This window comes from Macrobrachium rosenbergii, chromosome 21, assembly GCF_040412425.1.
Source record: "Macrobrachium rosenbergii isolate ZJJX-2024 chromosome 21, ASM4041242v1, whole genome shotgun sequence".
NCBI lineage: Eukaryota > Metazoa > Arthropoda > Malacostraca > Decapoda > Palaemonidae > Macrobrachium > Macrobrachium rosenbergii.
In genome coordinates, this window is record NC_089761.1 from 28,540,644 (window position 1) to 28,548,143 (window position 7,500).

Below are 7,500 nucleotides of genomic sequence, written 5' to 3' on the forward strand. Positions count from 1 at the left end.
CGCCAAGACCATATTTAACATAGAATTACTTTACCAATACTATATATCAAATAACCTTACCAAGATTATATTTAACTTATAATAACTTTACTATGGTTATATTTAACATATAATTTTATCAGGACTGTATTTAACATATAATACCCTTACCAAGACTGTATTTACCATATAATACCCTTACCAAGACTGTATTTAACATATAATACCCTTACCAAGACTGTATTTAACATATAATACCCTTACCAAGGCTATCCTAACCTTTGCAGCTATGCTAAATTACCGGTATCTCAAATATTAACTAATATTGATCACATTTACCAAACATAACGGGATATTAACCAGTAATTTATTCAATTTTTCGAACCATATACACGTGTTTTCTTTTGTATAGACGTTGCCAATCCTTGCTAACATTCCTAACCAGTGAACTAAATATAGCGATGAATTGTACTTCATAAATCATCCTAAGGTCGAGCTCTTTCTCCTCATTCTCTAAACTGCACCGTGATCTTTCAACAATATTTGAAGATGCCAATTTACATTCCAAATAATGTTATTCCTTTCAGAGAACTCTCAACGTGGTATTTTCATCCAAGTCAGCTGTTATTTACGATGTATGCCGAAACAGCCCTTGTTGTATTTCTGACGAATCGTGCGGTGAATCGGTTGTGATATGATTTGACCTCAGGATTCTTGAATGCGACAAGGCTACTTGGTCGTAGGGCGTCATTTGTGTATTTTGAGCGAAGTTCTATCTATCGTACGTTTTTCTGGATGTCACGAATGACAATACGATTTATTATATAATTAACTGGCAAAGAAATATTTACTCTTGCATCAGCAATGCACCATTCTGTCTTTTAATTTCACTGCATTATGTTTTTCATTCTTTTTTCCACCTTTTTAAAAGTTGTTTGTTTAATCGTCTTGAAATCAGAATCGTTAAAAAAAAAAAAAAGAATTAACGTCTGCCTCTTCGCCAAGTGTCAAAAATTCTATCATTCTCACGTGGTTCAGGGAAACTAGACATCCACAAACACACTTACGAACTCGCTAAGCTTCTCCCAAAATGGTAATCAACCTTTAACCTACGGAAATCTCCAAGTGGCCCCGTTCAGTACGTCGTTACATCAACACAAAAGCGCATTCAATCTCCGTTCGTTATCCCGGTCAGCTGGCAGGAGCATTACGCGAACGCTACGCTCAAAAAAAAAAAAAGGCAGCGAAATTGCGCCCGTTATGGCCATTGCATAACGTACGTACGATGACGCAATAACGAAATGAATAATAATTACCCAACCGCTGCTTTCAGGATAACGCCAGTCCAGCGGGACTTCGCGTTTGCCCTCAGAGCTCGCGTCCGTAAGGGCCATTTCCCCCCATCGATTTCCCGGGATCTTCGACCTAAGGTCTCTCGCTTGTTGCGGTCCCCTATCGCCTCCCTTCGATTACTAATTATGTTCTGCATCAACGGATTTCCTACTATGGGTTATTCCACTTAATGATATAGTATTAGGCGGCCTGACAGATCAATTAATAGTACGGCAGACTGGGATACAGGCCACCGTTACATAAAATAGCCATGAATTATCATCCTTGTTCATTAACTCGAGCAACGACGGCGTCTAGACTGTCCTAATATTACTAAGGGGAAAGTTTTCGGGGTTCTGGTACATTTTTCCAGGCGGGGTCGTCGTGGGAAAATGCATCGGGAGACTGATAAGAATTTCTTCATTATTTTCTCATGGGAAATAAATTATATAAAAATGTCAATGTTATTATTATTATTATTATTATTATTATTATTATTATTATTATTATTATTATTATTAAGGCTCTGTAAATTTTTCCGGTAATGTCAAAAATGCATCGGGAGACTGATAAGAATTTCTTCATTATTTTCTCATGGGAAATAAATTATATAAAAATGGCAATGCTATTATTATTATTATTATTATTATTATTATTATTATTATTATTATTATTATTATTATTATTAAGGCTCTGGTAAATTTTTCCGGGTGGGGTCGTCGTGGGAAAATGCATCGGGAGACTGATAAGAATTTCTTCATTATTTTCTCATGGGAAACAAGTTTAGGCTCTGGTACATTTTTCCAGGTGGTGTCGTCGTGGGAAAATGCATCGGGAGACTAATAAAAATTTCTTCATTATTTCCTCACGGGAAACAAGTTATAAGATTTTGCTATTATTATTATTATTATTATTATTATTATTATTATTATTATTAGTAAGGCTCTGGTAGATTTTTTCAGGTGGGGTTGTCATGGGAAAAAGTGTTGGGAGACTGATAAAAGTATATTTAATATTTCCACATGGGCAATCGGTTATACGATTTTGTCATTATTATTATTATTATTATTATTATTATTATTATTATTATTATTATTATTATTATTATTTATCCTGTCAAGCCAAGCACTGGGGCACATTCAGCTATTCAGCCCTTAGGACAGTAAATAGAGGGAGTTGGAGAGGTTGGACAGCCAGATTAGAGATATCCAAAAAATAAATGAGATGAAATACAAGGAACTTAATGTGGAATTAGGAGAAAATCCCACAATTATACCAAGAAATAATAGTTAGTGAAGCTGGACAGCAACACTGAAGAAAGAAAACGGGAATGGAGGTAAAGTAAAAGGCCAGAAAGTAAGGACAGCAACCCCCTTTCATTCCTTTTACTCTACCTCTGTACATATTCTCGTTCTTCCATCTTACTTTCCACCTTCTCCTAACAACTGATTCATAGTGCAACTGCGAGGTTTTCCTCCTGTTACACCTTTCAAACCTCCTTTACCCTCAATTTCCCTTTCAGCGCTGAATGACCTCATAGGTCCCAGCGCTTGGCCTTTGGCCTAAATTTTATATTCCAGTTCTAATTCCATACGTCAGAACTCGTCATTGTGAAATTTGTAAGGAAACTCAAAAACTAAATCCATTTCTTTTGATACGAACAGGGCAATAAGGAATAAATTAGGGAGAAATGGCTGGGACTTGAATTTCATAACTATATATATATATATATATATATATATATATATATATATATATATATATATATATATATATATATATATATGTATCGCTCCATCATTACAAGACTGTCGTAACTCAAAAATTTGGAAGTTTTGAGTTACATAGCTCATAAGATTGCCCGTTTAATTCTGCGTCTTTTGCAACAAAGTCGTAAGTCTAGTGCATTTTTGGCCGAGAGATGGCGCTGGAAAGATTTTAAGTCTAAATCAAAATCTCGGTGCAGTTATAGGACTTTGAAACTTTAAAACGCTTCTCCTGAAAAATCAAGATTTTGGAGTTACGACAGTCTTGTAATAATGGAGCGATATATATATTACAGTATGTATATCAGCACAATATACACACTGGGACATTTCCTCCAGTTTAATTAGCTCCTAAGCAGGCGTGGCCGGGACGCCAAGACTATCCGAGCCTTTTATAAATCGTAATGACGATGTTTCTCTTTACTTTGTACGTCTTAGGGGCCTCATTTCCCCCCCAAGATGACTGACAGCGTTGCATGTCGCTGGGAATTATCGCATGACCTGACCAGCGCCAGGAAATGGCGACCTTAAACATCCTCGCCTTAGGGGCCAAAAATCCCCGTCTTCCTTCCTCATTTTAGCACAGGAAGCGTCACGCGATTACCGACCGAAGTCCCCCCCTTCGTAAGGGCGATAACGTCTCAGCCGGCTTATCTTCCGAGAGCTGACAGGTCTCAATTTTGGTGGCAGCATAGAGCCGCGTAAATTGATATTTGCTGACACAGTGTGACAGGCTGACACTTGACTGGGATGGCCATCCTTTTGGGGCCATCCTCGGCCACAACACCTTTTGGCCAACCTTCGCCGAGTGACATCTTGTATAGATAAAAAATGGAGCGGCTAGGAGGCATATGTTTTATTTTCTAAAGATAACTAAAAATACAGAATTACGTGATAAAAAAAAAAATAAGAGGCGAGTTACGGGGCAAAGAAGACGCGGCATTTTCTGTTTCTTTTTCCGGCTCGAATGAAAGAAGGAAGAGAAACACGAATGCGAGAGGAGAGTTCCGGAGTTTGACGAGGGAATGAAAAAGCTACCAGACTGTTCGATACGAGGATTGCTGATTCAGATGAGAGCTTTATGTTCATGATAAATAAACCAGGATTGGAAAGCTAAAGACTGGTAGTAGTACACTCTTCTCTTTACAACCTCCTCCTCCTCCTCCCCCCCCTTCTTCTTCTTCTTCTTAGCTTAATCCTTAGTTGGGGTCGCTGTTTTTAATAAGCATCCTCCAGCTGTATCTACCTTGAACGGCTCTTCTCATAATTGATTTTGGCAGATGTTTTAGAGGAGGATACCCTTCCTGACTGCATCCCTCCCTATTTATCCGGGCTTGCGACGGGTGCTCATTTGGGCAGGGTCCTCCCCCCAAACCCTCCCCCCCTTCTTCCCAGCCTTCTCCCACCTCCAGTGGGTAGAACGTCAGCTTTACAAACCAACAGGCAAATTATTATAAACGAATAGCTAGCACACTGATATCAAAATTTTGCTCCAAGATATTTTGTAGAATTTTTTAGCAGATACATTCATCAGCTGATGTAGAATCAGCAATTGCTTTTTTCAAGAATGATTTATCGTCACCACACTGAAATGAAGAAAATTAACTTCTCCGTGAAATATTATCCAAGAATATTTATGAATATATAATAAATATCATTCATAAAATCCTAGCATATAAGCAAAGGATTAACATCCACTAAAAAAAAAATCATGGAACTCACATCGCAAAAATACTCTCACAAAGATACACATAAGCGTGCGATGATACAAGCTTACCCAATAAATACCATAGCATCTTCTCCCGGAGTCGCCTGAGCAATCACACACCTTCGAGAGAAGCAGAGAAGAAGCATAACAATTGGAAGAAGAAGAAGAAGAAGAAGAGTGCCTTCCCAATCTTGAACGATCTCCTTGCGCATCGGAACCCACCTTCGTCCCGTGTGATTTGTGTAATTTGATCCGCTAATTTACATCTTCATTGCCACCTCTCTCTCTCTCTCTCTCTCTCGCTACCCCGTTAATCTGGCCTCACCTCGGAGGTGATTAGACGGGCCGTTCCATCTCCTCCGAAGGAAAAAGGTGTTAGGTGAAGTGCCGAATTATGCACCGCGCCTCGGAGGTGCCGGATGTAGGAATGCCAAATTTCGGGGCCATAATTCGTTCGGAAAGCTTCGGTACAATCATCATTGAGGAAGTGATACTGGGAGATTGGAGATGATGATCTTTCTTGAGGGGCTGCTGTGCTTGCTTTGCGTCTGTTTATTGATGCGCCTCGATAGCTCAAGGTATATAGGTTGCTTGGGCTATGCATTATTATTATATGGTTGTGTGTGCTTTAGCTCGGAGTGATACGAAGATCCACATTTAAACACAGAAGCAGACGCACGCACACACACATGCGTGTGTGTGTATATATATATATATATATATATATATATATATATATATATATATATATATATATGTATATATAATAATATGTTGTATATGTATATAATACATATATTGTATATATGTATATGTTTATCTATCTGTCTATCTATCTATCTATATATCTATATATATGTATATGTATATATAATATAAATATATATATATATATATATATATATATATATATATATATATATATATATATATATATATATATACATATATATATATATATATATATATATATATATAAATATATATATATATATATATATATATATATATATATATATATATATTATATATATATATACATACATACATACATACATAAAATGTATATATGTGTGCAACAGTTCGGTAAACATGTTAAACTCATTAATTAATGAAAATTACATAGACGTCAAATACTATGCTGTTCTTAAAAAAAAAATTTAGAAGACAAAAACAGCCATACAGACAAACAGACAGAGAAAAACCCTGCCTAAAAAAAAAAAATAAATGCAACTCAAAAATCTCCCCCATTTGTTTCTCATTTCATAAATCCTCTTGAACAGCGCATAGGTGTCGGATTCGCCCTAATTACCGCTCCTTATTTATTGGGTGAATTCAGCAAACGCCGCCGTAATTTTCCGTCCCGGTTACTCCCGCCCGGCCAGTTTTGATTTGTTGTTTATTGAAGCTATACTGCGCGCCGCGACCGGTACGGAACGGGAAGCGTGGAGTAGTCACGTGACGCGCGGTGCACGCACTTTGCGTTACGCAGAGTTGGGTTTTTAGTGTGTGTGTGTGTGTGTGTGTGTATATATATATATATATATATATATATATATATATATATATATATCTGTGTGTGTGAGCGTGTATATATATATATATATATATATATATATATATATATATATATATATATATATATATATATATATATATATATAAATAATATCTTCTTCTTTTAACGCACTTTCTTCCCATTTGTATGGGGTAATAATGATGCCTTTCTCTTTGAAGGACTTGATTTGCTTCAGCAGACTTTGTAGTCTCTGATTTATATATATATATATATATATATATATATATATATATATATATATATATATATATATATATATATATATATATATATATATATATACTATTTATTTGTTACTCCTATAGCTATGTTATCCTCTCGTCACATGCAACATACTTTCATTCTGTTCTGCTGAAACTGTCTTTACAATCGATTTTTCTTTTATACTTCTGTCACAGGCATATAGATACAGATTTGGAATGTTATTATTGGTATTACCATCTTTGTCCTCCATTAACGACATACTGGATTTCCTAGAGCAATTTAGTTTTTTTTTAATTAGCATTATTTATGGTCAGTTTTATCAATAATTTGTTCGTCGATATGGCTTTATGCTGGCTTTGTAGATGTAGGTGAATGTAATGTGCAAAACCAGAGCTGTACTGAAAGGAGGAAATTTAAAAGCATAAATATGAAGAAGATTATTTATAAATAAAAATTCGTTGAAAATGTTGTGCAGTTATTATAAACATCGTGGATAAATTCGATAACTCATATTTCTTAGGTGTACATTGAAATGAATAGCAATTTACGGCATAAATTTGTACCGTATTTTTAAAGAGCAATTGCAGCTGCGATAAACTTAGTTCATCATACGACGGTCTATTTTTAAATATAATGCAATATGTGGCGTGGAACTATGTGGAAACATTACGTTAAAGTTAAAGTTAATTTTATATATACTTTTTTTTACTGTTATCAATCTCACTGTATTATTTACAGGGTTGAACCAGTGCCAGCAACCAGGATGACAGCATTAACTTCAAGAGTATAACTGTCTTCATCATCATTGTCAATGTCATCAACAGTATAAGAAAGAAATCAACACAATTGTCTCTTCACCACAATCACCAATTGTCACTTCACCACAATCACCAACTGCGTAAGGTAAGCGCAGTCACCTTAAGTTATTAAAG

The 7,500-nt window shown here is 35.7% G+C and overlaps 1 long non-coding RNA gene across 1 annotated transcript in view; it reads left to right on the top strand.

Annotated features, from left to right (window-relative positions):
- The window catches only part of LOC136849842 (uncharacterized), a 305,045-nt gene that overhangs the window by 28,883 nt on the left and 268,662 nt on the right, over positions 1 to 7,500 (top strand). The window contains exon 2 of the long non-coding RNA XR_010856444.1: positions 7,307 to 7,471. This is a non-coding gene — a long non-coding RNA (uncharacterized lncRNA). The remainder of the gene's footprint in view (positions 1 to 7,306; positions 7,472 to 7,500) is intronic.